The following is a 13464-nucleotide window of genomic DNA, read 5'->3' on the forward strand; positions in this document are numbered from 1 at the left end:
TGCTGCTCGAAGTGGATCGGTGCGTGAGGCTGGAGCAGGCAACACTCCTCCTGCTCTTGGCCTGGGGGTGTTTCGTGGGGAATATATGAAACCACAGGGTCGGATCTTCACCGTGGATATCTGACGCTGAAACAGAATGACGCCGGCATCAAAGATCTTTGTATTTTTTGACTTTCAATTCTTTTGCCGAGAGGGCTAGCCATCAATCAGGCTGGAAGGAACTCGCTCTATAAATCACAAGGACTGGGTTAGCAGTGAGAGGTGAGCAGACACTGTGTGGAATCTATCACCTGACTCTGAGCACACCAGCCCAGCATCTACCAACACTAAACAATGAATCCACAGAGCCCTGTGCACTCACTGTAACCGGCAACAAGACTTCACATGGGAATTTTGTCTCAAAATAGTCCGAAAACCAGCACAGCCATGCAGGAGAGGAGAGCACCAAGCTGAATTCTCACACTATCACAAACTGAGATTTACGCTTATCCTTTTTAGAAGCAGTTGCTAGCTCTGCAGTCAAACGCCATTTGAGACGATGGGCGGGCTGGCTCAACAATCCACAGGTTGGGAGTTTAAATCCCCCACCCTCCCCACTCCAGGGCAATTTGGGGGATTGAATTCGGTAAATGTGGTGATTTATGAGCTGGGACCAGAATAAATAACCACAAAAACTGCCGGATTGACACAAACAAGGAATCATTTGCTTGCTGCGTGACAAGATTCAAGCACACGCATTTACATCGTTTCTGTCAGCTGTAACTCAATGTGTAATTGGCAAATTAATTTCAATAGTGGGGGGGGGGTGCATTGTCGGAGGAAGGAGGAGGCCACATACTGCTTGGACAAGACGTATCTCGATGGGGAGGAGGGACTGAGGATCTGGGGGAACAGGTACACAGATCACTAAACGTAGCGACACAAGTCAATCAGACCATTAAACCAAGCACTAGGGTTCATCTCTGGTGGTTTTAGGGTTCATCTCTGGTGGTTTAGGATTGGAAAACAGAGAAATGACGTTAACCTTGTGTAGGACCTTGGTTAGACCACACGTGGAGCACCGTGCACAGTTCTGGTCTCCGTATTACACAAGGATAGAGAGGCACAGCAGAAGGTGCAGAAAATATTTACAAGGATGATACCAGAACTGAGAGGTTCTAACTAACAGGAAACGCTGAACAGGCCGGGGTTCTTGATAAAGATCTTTAGAATTGTGAAGGGGTTTGATAACGTAGAGTATACAGAGAGAAGGTTCCACTTGTGGGGGAGTCTGAAACTAGGGGCCATCAATATCAGATAGTCATTAATAAATCCAATGGGGAATTCAGGAGAAACTTCTTTACCCAGAGAGAGGTGAGAATGTGGAACTCGCTGCCACAGGGAGGGGTTGAGGCGAATAGTATCGATGTATTTAAGGGGAGGCTGGATAAACATATGGGGGAGAAAGGAATAGAAGGAGATGGTGATGGAGTGAGATGGAGAGGGGTGGGAGGGGGCTGGTGTGGAACATAAACCCCGGCACGGAGCGGTGGGCCCAATGGCCTGTTCCTGTGTCTACCCCGTGCTGTACCTGCCCTGGGAGTGTTTGATGGGACAGTGTAGAAGGAGCTTTATTCTGTATCTAACCCCGTGCTGTACCTGCCCTGGGAGTGTTTGATGGGACAGTGTAGAGGGAGCTTTATTCTGTATCTAACCCCGTGCTGTACCTGCCCTGGGAGTGTTTGATGGGACAGTGTAGAGGGAGCTTTACTCTGTATCTAACCCCGTGCTGTACCTGCCCTGGGAGTGTTTGATGGGACAGTGTAGAGGGAGCTTTACTCTGTATCTAACCCCTGCTGGTTTATGGCCAAAGCAGCCTGGAATTGTGGGGCATTAGCGGAATTGTGGGGCATTAGCAGAATGTAAGCCCTCCTCATAGCGATGAGCAATGTGAGCAGCAATTCAGTGACAGTCAATAAGTCACAGGCTGTCTTCACTGGGGAAAAAATACAATCAATAAACCATTTGTTTCCTTCAAAAACTTTACAGCTGCAGTTTTATTGTTGGAGATATTTACAGGGACGTTTGCACTTTAAGGGGAGTGAGTGAGAGGTGCAGTTTATAAACACAGGCTTAGCCAAGATAATACACTGATATGAGGGAGTGCACCAGGCCTGGTGAGTTAATAATTCCCAGATAAAGAGACACAGGCTCCTGCACTGGGATTGACATCGGCCATTTGTCTCTGGAACCTGGGCTCAAGCCCATCGCAGATAGCTCGTATAATCAACCTCTTTCCCTCTGCTCTGTGTACAGGTCGCAGGAGAATGGGTGACAGCAATCTCCGTTCTGTCTCTGCTGAGTGTGGGACCATATTGTACTTATCTTGGTGCAAATTGATATCTCACTCAGAGACTGGGCCCGGAAACAGAACAAATTGTCACATTAAGTTAGGGCGGGCCTAATTCTGAGATCAGGGTTGAGGGACAGTGTAGAGGGAGCTTTACTCTGTATCTAGCCACCTGTACCTGCCCTGGGAGTGTTTGATGGGACAGTGTAGAGGGAGCTTTACTCTGTATCTAGCCACCTGTACCTGCCCTGGGAGTGTTTGATGGGACAGTGTAGAGGGAGCTTTACTCTGTATCTAACCCCCTGTACCTGCCCTGGGAGTGTTTGATGGGACAGTGTAGAGGGAGCTTTACTCTCTATCTAACCCGTGTTGGGAGTGTTTGGTGGGACATCGCTCCACTGGCTGTGCAGAAAGAGTGACAACGACAATAAAGGCGCGGAACCAATAATAACCGGATGATAACCAGTTAGTGAATGCTTTTACTTTGTCCATGCCTGTTTTGGCCCCTGTCCAAGAATCTACCGCAGTTGTAAATGTAAATTAATGGAATGAGCAATCGGGCACCTGGTGAATGAAGTCATGTAGTTAGTGGTCACATTAGCAAGCTGATCAACAAGCTAATAACACAAGCGGCACCAATCAGAACACTAATGATCTTACACAATTCTCCCATTTAGTTCCACTTTGCTCCTTGGAAACCAAAGCTGCCTCAGTTATATTCCAATCAGTCCGCAACCCTTGAGAGCAGTAACATCAGAATTGTGATCACCCGCTGGATAAACATACCCCCACACAGGGTTCGGGGAGTGAGGGGCGAGTGGGATTGGACTGAATGGGATATTACAGGGTGCGGGAGTGAGGGGGGATTAGACTGGGTGGGATATTAAAGGGTGCGGGGAGTGAGGGGGGATTAGACTGGGTGGGATATTACAGGGTGCGGGGAGTGAGGGGCGAGTGGTATTAGACTGGAGGGGATATTACAGGGTGCGGGAAGTGAGGGGGGATTAGACTGGGTGGGATATTACAGGGTGCGGGAAGTGAGGGGGGATTAGACTGGGTGGGATATTACAGGGTGCGGGAAGTGAGGGGGGATTAGACTGGGTGGGATATTACAGGGTGCGGGGAGTGAGGGGCGAGTGGGATTAGACTGGAGGGGATATTACAGGGTGCGGTGAGTGAGGGGGAATTAGACTGGGTGTGATATTACAGGGTGCGGGGAGTGAGGGGTGAGTGGGATTAGACTGGAAGGGATATTACAGGGTGCGGGGAGTGAGGGGGGATTAGACTGGGTGTGATATTACAGGGTGCGGGGAGTGAGGGGGGATTAGACTGGGTGGGATATTACAGGGCGCGCGAGTGAAGGGGGATTAGACTGGGTGAACAGGTGGTGATGAACACCAGCACAGAATGAATGGCCTAAATGTGTGGTTTGTGATGAAACGTTCAATGGTTTGACAAAGTAAAGCTTTCAAGGTTATGAAGGGTTGGGAAAGACGATTCAGGCAAATTATTCATTAAACAGAAATGCCACTTTGCATTAATATAGCGCTATCTCTTGGGTTCACTTGCAGGGAGTTACAGGACATGTAGTCGCTGCTGTTATGTCGAGAAATGCAGCAATCATTTTCGGAATAGGAGGATCCCACACAAAGCGATGCAATTGAATAACCTGGGATAAAATGCAGGGAGCTAACAGGGAATGATATACTGGGAATAGGACTGTGGGATAAAATATAGGAACTATTCCCTGGGATTAAATGTAGGGAGTCTGAGGCAAACCTGGATTGCTCTCAGTCTCTCCTGCCGGGGAAGGTCATTAAAGCCACGATGGGTCGAATGGCCTCCTTCGAGAAACATAGAAACATAGAAAATAGATGCAGGAGTAGGCCATTTGGCCCTTCGAGCCTGCACCGCCATTCAATAAGATCATGGCTGATCATTCACCTCAGTACCCCTTTCATGCTTTATCTCCATACCCCTTGATCCCTTTAGCCGTAAGGGCCCTATCTAACTCCCTCTTGAATATATCCAATGAACTGGCATCAACAACTCTCTGCGGTAGAGAATTCCACAGGTTAACGACTCTCTGAGTGAAGAGGTTTCTCCTCATCTCAGTCCTAAATGGCCTACACCTTATCCTTAGACTGTGACCCCTGGTTCTGAACTTCCCCAACATCTGGAACATTCTTACTGCATCTAACCTGTCTAGTCTCGTCAAAGTTTTATATGTTTCTATGAGATCCCCTCTCATTCTTCTAAACTCCATTGAATAAAGGCCCAGTTGATCCAGTTTCTCCTCATATGTCAGTCCTGCCATCCCGGGAATCAGTCTGGTGAACCTTCGCTGCACTCCCTCAATAGCAATCCTCAGATTGGGAGACCAAAACTGAACACAATGTTCCAGGTGTGGCCTCACCAAGGCCCTGTACAACTGCAGTAAGACCTCCCTGCTCCTATACTCAAATCCCCTAGCTATGAAGGCCAACAAGCCATTTGCCTTCTTCACCGCCTGCTGTACCTGCATGCCAACTTTCAATGACTGATGTACCATGATACCCAGGTCTCGTTGCACCTCCCCTTTTCCTAATCTGCCGCCATTCAGATAATATTCTGCATTCACGTTTTTGCCACCAAAGTGGATAACCTCACATTTATCCACATTATACTGCATCTGCCATGCATTTCCCAATTCACCTAACCTGTCCAAGTCACCCTGCAGCCTCTTAGCATCCTCCTCACAGCTCACACTGCCACCCAGCTTAGTGTCATCTGCAAACTTGCAGATATTACATTCAATTCATTCATCTAAATCATTGATGTATATTGTAAATAGCTGGGGTCCCAGCACTGAGCCCTGCGGCACTCCACTAGTCACTGCCTGCCATTCTGAAAAGGACCCATTTATCCTGACTTCTCTGCTTCCTGTCTGCCAACCAGTTCTCTATCCACGTCAGTACATTACCCCCAGTACCACGTGCTTTAATTTTGCACACCAATCTCTTGTGTGGGACCTTGTCAAAAGCCTTTTGAAAGTCCAAATACACCACATCCACTGGTTCTCTCCTCAAAAAATTCTAGTGCTGTATCATTCTATGATGGGTTCATGCCGACAATGTGGGTACAACAGGGTGAGAAGGGTGAGCTGTGCAGCGTTTAGGGCTGAGTCCAGCAAAGAATGACTAAGAAAGCAATAAAGAAAGGAAAGATAGATTACGAAGGTAAACTTGCGCAAAACATAAAAACGGATAGTAAAAGCTTTTACAGATATATAAAGCGGAAAAGAGTGACTAAAGTAAATGTTGGTCCCTTAGAAGATGAGAAGGGGGATTTAATAATCGGAAATGTGGAAATGGCTGAGACCTTAAACAATTATTTTGCTTCGGTCTTTACAGTGGAAGACACAGAAACCATGCCAAAAATTGCTGATCACAGGAATGTGGGAAGGGAGGACCTTGAGACAATCACTATCACTAGGGGGGTAGTGCTGGACAGGCTAATGGGACTCAAGGTAGACAAGTCCCCTGGTCCTGATGAAATGCATCCCAGGGTATTAAAAGAGATGGCGGAAGTTATAGCAGATGCATTCGTTATAATCAACCAAAATTCTCTGAACTCTGGGGAGGTACCAACGGATTGGAAAGCAGCTAATGTAACGCCTCTGTTTAAAAAAGGGGGCAGACAAAAGGCAGGTAACTATAGGCCAGTTAGTTTAACATCTGTAGTGGGGAAAATGCTTGAAACTATCATTAAGGAAGAAATAGCGGGACATCTAGATAGGAATAGTGCAATCAAGCAGACGCAACATGGATTCATGAAGGGGAAATCATGTTTAACTAATTTACTGGAATTCTTTGAGGATATAACGAGCATGGTGGATAGAGGTGTACCGATGGATGTGGTGTATTTAGATTTTCAAAAGGCATTCGATAAGGTGCCACACAAAAGGTTACTGCAGAAGATAAAGGTACGCGGAGTCAGAGGAAATGTATTAGCATGGATAGAGAATTGGCTGGCTAACAGAAAGCAGAGAGTCGGGATAAATGGGTCCTTTTCGGGTTGGAAATCGGTGGTTAGTGGTGTGCCACAGGGATAGGTGCTGGGGCCACAACTGTTTACAATATACATAGATGACCTGGAAGAGGGGACAGAGTGTAGTGTAACAAAATTTGCAGATGACACAAAGATTAGTGGGAAAGCGGGTTGTGTAGAGGACACAGAGAGGCTGCAAAGAGATTTAGATAGGTTAAACGAATGGGCTAAGGTTTGGCAGATGGAATACAATGTCGGAAAGTGTGAGGTCATCCACCTTGGGAAAAAAAACAGTAAAAGGGAATATTATTTGAATGAGGAGAAATTACAACATGCTGTGGTGCAGAGGGACCTGGGGGTCCTTGTTCTTGAATCCCAAAAAGTTAGTTTGTAGGTGCAACAGGTAATAGGAAGGCGAATTAAATGTTGGATTCATTGCGAGAGGGATGGAGTACTAAAGCAGGGAGGTCCTTCTGCAATTGCATAGGGTATTGGTGAGGCTGCACCTGGAGTACTGCATGCAGTTTTGGTCACCTTACTTAAGGAAGGATATATTAGCTTTGGAGGGGGTACAGAGACGATTCACTAGGCTGATTCCGGAGATGAGGGGATTACCTTATGATGATAGATTGAGTAGACTGGGTCTTTACTCGTTGGAGTTCAGAAGGATGAGGGGTGATCTTTTGGAAACATTTAAAATAATGAAAGGGATAGACAAGATAGAGGTAGAGAGGTTGTTTCCACTGGTCGGGGAGACTAGAACTAGGGGGCACAGCCCCAAAATATGGGGGAGCCAATTTAAAACAGAGTTGAGAAGGAATTTCTTCTCCCAGAGTGTTGTGAATCTGTGGAATTCTCTGCCCAAGGAAGCAGTTGAGGCTAGCTCATTGAATGTATTCAAGTCACAGATAGATAGATTTTTAACCAATAAGGGAATTAAGGGTTACGGGGAGTGGGCGGGTAAGTGGAGCTGAGTCCACGGCCAGATCAGCCATGATCTTGTTGAATGGCAGAGCAGGCTCGAGGGGCTAGATGGCCTACTCCTGTTCCTAATTCTTATGTTCTTATGTTCTTATGTTGAGGGACAAGTAAATAGATTCAGAAAATCTTACAGGACAGGAGGCGGCCATTGGGCCCATCGAGCCTGTGCCGGCTCTGTGACAGAGCGACCCCATCAGTCCCACTCCCCGCTCCTTCACCACAACCCGGCAATTTCTCCTTGTCAAGCATTTATCCAATTCCCTTGTGAAAGCCACAATTGAATCATCTCCCACCGCCCTTTCAGGCAGCGTGTTCCCGATCACAACAACACACTGCGTAAACAAAAAAATCTTCCCTTTGCTTCTTTTGCCCTCAGGGCGAGACTTTCCCAAAAGCCCCTCAACGCCCGATTTCCCGCTCAGAAAAACTGCTCACGTTTGGTGAGTAACGCTGGTGAAAATTTAGACTTTTATGTTAAAACTAATTGAAACGAATCGCCCGGCGATAAAATCGGCCTTGCACCTTTACTGTCGGCGGTTCAGGGGAAACGAAGTAAAACGGGCGGTTTTAAAAAAATTTAACCTGAGGCTGCGGTTGGGCCTAGGGAGAGGAGAAACTTAAAAAAAAAATAATTTCAATAAAAAAAAATAAAAAGGCATTCCCAAGAGCCTTTTACACCTAATCGCCATTTTAAAATAAAAATAAATAAAGAACCTTTAACTTGCCTTCCTTTGCAGAGTGCTAACCTACTGCCCTGTTTAAGCAGCTTTCACAGGGCGGTTGCCACGGCGATCCGGACCGGCTTCTGTTGAGGCCGAACGTACGCCCTGGCGATTTTCTCGGCGGTGCACGTTGGCGGTTTGGTCCCGGCGGGCGCGTTCAGATTTGGGCGAAACCACTAAAAAATAAGGGGGAAACTTTCGCCGGGCGGAAAAACAGCTGTACCGCCAAGAAAATTGCCGAGAACCTGCCGAAAATGATGGGACAGTCTAGCCCTAAATCTGTGGCCCCCTGGTCACCAACCCTCCTGCTACTGAAAACAATTTCTCCTTATTTACTCCATTAATACCCTTCAGAATTTTGAACATCTCGATTATATCTCCCCTTATCCTTCTCTACTTTGAGAAGAATAATCCCAGTTTCTCCACACATCGGGTTTCCCCACAAAACTGAGGCAAGGTGAACTCTGCTCCTCAGGACCACACGGTGACCTCTCTTCCTGCCTTCCTCCTCCTGATGTAGCTAAGCACGCGCCTGCCAGCAACTTCGCTCACTCTCACTGTCTGCGCCGAGCCCCAGCTCAGAGACAGCCCCTCCACGGAGTTAAAGAGCGCCTGAGTCAGCCAACACATGGAACCCGAGTCAGCAGGAAGGATGTGTGTTGTTGGTGGCCCGTGGGTTCGGACATTGCTGCCCGCAGGGTCAGGTGGTGTCGGCCCCGTGGCTAAACAAGGCCAAGGGCAGCAGGCCCATGGGAACACCACCACCTCCACGTTCCCCTCCCAGTCACACACCATCCCGACTTGGAAATATATCGGCCGTTCCTTCATCGTCGCTGGGTCACAATCCTGGAACTCCCTCCCTAACAGCACTGTGGGAGCACCTTCACCACACGGACTGCAGCGGTTCAAGAAGGCGGCTCACCACCACCTTCTCAAGGGGCAATTAGGGATGGGCAATAAATGCCAGCCTTGCCAGCGATGCCCACATCCCAGGAACAAATAAAACCATGCACACAGAGACAGAGACGCACTGACACATAACAAATACTAATGGGCTGGCTTGCACTCCACGCGGGAGTCAGAAGGTTGGCTTGTTGTCCAATAGAAGATGAGCGACCAGGAGATGATGCTGTTGAACATAAAACCTGCATAGCACCATTATTATATAACCGTGATTATGATTGCATTTTATTGCACAAAACAAGTGTAAGAGCTTTCGTGGAAAGGGCTTCGACAATCACGCTCTCGATCGCAGACATTGTAGAAACATATTTTTCTTTACACGTTGCTGACATTCCCGGATCATGGCAAAAGTTACAGAAAACACCAGAAAATTCTCAGCTTTTTTTTGTTTAATATATAAAAAACATCATGGAAGTTCAGTGAAGGGAAGAAAATCCCATATATATATATATTTATACTTCTCTTACACAAATGTGACAGAATCACTTCCTCATCAGATACACCAGGGGCCTCTCATTTTCACTATTTCCCCCCGGGTGATGTACACAGAATATTCTGATAAAAATGCTGCAATTAAATATTTACAACTCGAGAGAAGGTAGTGAACATTTCATCTCGCCCTTTCCAGGAGTCCTCAGTCTGACGGCTATAGAGGTGGAGCCCTGTGGGGCAGGGGAAGGAGCTGTCACATGGGGTTACGGGGGCCAATCGCAGACCAAGGTTACATGCACTGTTTTTGATAAATCTAGTTCAGAGAACATAAGCGTTCCAATTGGTTGTAACGTTAGGCTCTGTGCTTTACAGTTGGGTCCCAGTGGCAATGGTGATTGGCCAGACACCCTCGCTGGACCTCGAGATTGGAATGGGGAGATACCTGTGTGTGGCCGTGGTACAGGATATCGATGCACCGTGTAGCAGGGGGAACCAGTCCAGATGCGAAGGTGGATGAATATTGTGGAGTTTACCTCAATGACCTTTAGGGATCAGGGAGTATTTATTATAAAAACTTGTTGCGTTTGTAGCTATTAGCTGTGGCAGTGTATTCGCCCAGAGTTCCCCCGTCCCATCATTAGACACTGACCATGGGCCGTGGGAGGGGGGAGTGCACAGGGGCCGTGGGAGGGGGGTGTGCACACGGACTGTGGGAGGGGGGAGTGTACACGGGCTGTGAGAGGGGGGAGTGTACACGGGCTGTGGGAGGGGGGAGTGGACACGGGCTGTGGGGGAGTGTGTACATGGGCTGTGGGAGGGGAGTGTGTATATGGGCTGTGGGAGGGGGGAGTGGACACGGGCTGTGGGAGGGGAGTGTGTACATGGGCTGTGGGAGGGGAGTGTGTACATGGGCTGTGGGAGGGGAGTGTGTATATGGGCTGTGGGAGGGGGGAGTGGACACGGGCTATGGTGGGGGCGAGTGTACACGGGCTGTGGGAGGGGGGGTGTACACGGGCTGTGGGAGGGGAGGTGTGTACACGGGCTGTGGGAGGGGGGTGTACATGGGCTGTGGGAGGGGAGAGTGTACACGGGCTGTGGGAGGGAGGAGTATACACGGGCTGTGGGAGGGGGGGTGTACACGGGCTGTGGGAGGGGAGAGTGTACACGGACTGTGGGAGGGGAGAGTGTACACGGGCTGTGGGAGGGGAGAGTGTACAAGGGCTGTGGGAGGGGAGAGTGTACACGGGCTGTGGGAGGGGAGAGTGTACACGGACTGTGGGAGGGAGGAGTATACACGGGCTGTGGGAGGGGGGGTGTACACGGGCTGTGGGAGGGGAGAGTGTATACGGGCTGTGGGAGGGAGGAGTATACACGGGCTGTGGGAGGGGGGGTGTACACGGGCTGTGGGAGGGGAGAGTGTACACGGACTGTGGGAGGGGAGAGTGTACACGGGCTGTGGGAGGGGAGAGTGTACACGGGCTGTGGGAGGGGAGAGTGTACACGGGCTGTGGGAGGGGAGAGTGTACATGGGCTGTGGGAGGGGGGAGTGTACATGGGCTGTGGGAGGGGAGAGTGTACACGGACTGTGGGAGGGGGTTGTGTACACGGGCTGTGGGAGGGGAGAGTGTACACGGGCTGTGGGAGGGGAGAGTGTACACGAGCTGTGGGAGGGGGGAGTGTACACGGACTGTGGGAGGGGAGAGTGTACACGGGCTGTGGGAGGGGAGAGTGTACATGGGCTGTGGGAGGGGAGAGTGTACATGGGCTGTGGGAGGGGGTAGTGTACACGGACTGTGGGAGGGGAGAGTGTACACGGGCTGTGGGAGGGGAGAGTGTACACGGGCTGTGGGAGGGGAGAGTGTACACGGGCTGTGGGAGGGGAGAGTGTACATGGGCTGTGGGAGGGGGGAGTGTACATGGGCTGTGGGAGGGGAGAGTGTACACGGACTGTGGGAGGGGGTTGTGTACACGGGCTGTGGGAGGGGAGAGTGTACACGGGCTGTGGGAGGGGAGAGTGTACACGAGCTGTGGAAGGGGGGAGTGTACACGGACTGTGGGAGGGGAGAGTGTACACGGGCTGTGGGAGGGGAGAGTGTACATGGGCTGTGGGAGGGGAGAGTGTACATGGGCTGTGGGAGGGGGTAGTGTACACGGACTGTGGGAGGGGAGAGTGTACACGGGCTGTGGGAGGGGAGAGTGTACACGAGCTGTGGGAGGGGGGAGTGTACACGGACTGTGGGAGGGGAGAGTGTACACGGGCTGTGGGAGGGGAGAGTGTACATGGGCTGTGGGAGGGGAGAGTGTACATGGGCTGTGGGAGGGGGTAGTGTACACGGACTGTGGGAGGGGGTAGTGTACACGGACTGTGGGAGGGGAGAGTGTACACGGGCTGTGGGAGGGGGGAGTGTACACGGGCTGTGGGAGGGGAGAGTGTATATGGGCTGTGGGAGGGGAGAGTGTACACGGGCTGTGGGAGGGGGGAGTGTACATGGGCTGTGGGAGGGGGGAGTGTACACGGGCTGTGGGAGGGGAGAGTGTACACGGACTGTGGGAGGGGGGAGTGTACACGGACTGTGGGAGGGGAGCGTGTACATGGGCTGTGGGAGGGGGGAGTGTACACGGGCTGTGGGAGGGGAGAGTGTACACGGGCTGTGGGAGGGGGGAGTGTACACGGGCTGTGGGAGGGGAGAGTGTACACGGGCTGTGGGAGGGGGGAGTGTACACGGGCTGTGGGAGGGGGGAGTGTACACGGGCTGTGGGAGGGGAGAGTGTACACGGGCTGTGGGAGGGGAGAGTGTACACGGACTGTGGGAGGGGAGAGTGTACACGGGCTGTGGGAGGGGAGAGTGTACACGGACTGTGGGAGGGGGTTGTGTACACGGGCTGTGGGAGGGGAGAGTGTACACGGACTGTGGGAGGGGATTCAATGGGCTGATTCTGCACTCTGAGACCTAGGAGTACTGAGGCCGATTGTGGCAGCTCCAATGCAGCTCTGGGAGAATGCAAAGACCACTGCACAGACTGTGCATCACCCAGCACTCTGTGCCACCCAACTCATTCACTGCTCCCCCCCGCACTGGGCTGCCACACCTCGGCACCTCCCCAGGGTGAGCTCTCTTACAGCAGCCCCTCTGCTGCCAAGCTCAGCAATGACCCCACTGGGATGGAAGGCACTGCCGCCATAACTCACGGGGAATGTGATGCAATATCCCCCATTCGGTCACCGGCCTGCTATCCAACAGCTTTTAACCCCATCTCGTTTATTTCAGGGCGGATGGACGCATTAACTGAAAAAAACATAAAGATTTGGAAAGCTAACTAACGTGACTCATTGTCTCAATTAGTTTGTGTCCTACATATCCCCTGGGAGACTTGGTCATTGGTTGCCGATAGCTGTGCAGGAGGGGTGTGACTGAAGCACCTTAATCAAGGCCCTTGGTTCTGATAATAAAACGACTTACACAAGTTAAGAGTGCTTATCTCCTGAAAGCAGGAGTACGCTGTGTGGTTTGGAGCATTGGAGAGGTCAAGCCAGCTCTTATTGTAAAGGGCTGCTTGGTGACAGAGTCCTGTGGGCATTGCCACGTGTCGGGCAGCGCCCGGTATAACTGGCGCACGTAGGGAGCGGGCATCTGGTGCCTTAGAACCAAGACTATGTTATGAGCGCGAGCGTTATAACTAGACTGTAACTGAGAAGACAATCATATTGTTGGTATGAGAAACTCCAGGACTCCCGGAGTGAGGAACCTTTGCAGATACGTTGACTGGGAAAAGACTCAATGAAATGCTCACAGGCCTTCTCACAGCAGGACAATAGTTATCACCTCCACATAGAAAAAATGGCATAAATGCTGTCTCGATTCAATCCCTCTCTTTGCATTCCAACTAACTAAATGAAGACGTCTTCAAACAGGTTTGGGGGAATTCTCAAAAATCAGTGATCATCAAACCCATTGCAGTCATTTTTTTGTTTAAAAAGAGTACATTGCTTACGTTAGTCTGTCAGAT

This window comes from Pristiophorus japonicus, chromosome 21 (genome assembly GCF_044704955.1).
Source record: "Pristiophorus japonicus isolate sPriJap1 chromosome 21, sPriJap1.hap1, whole genome shotgun sequence".
Taxonomy (NCBI): Eukaryota; Metazoa; Chordata; class Chondrichthyes; family Pristiophoridae; genus Pristiophorus; species Pristiophorus japonicus.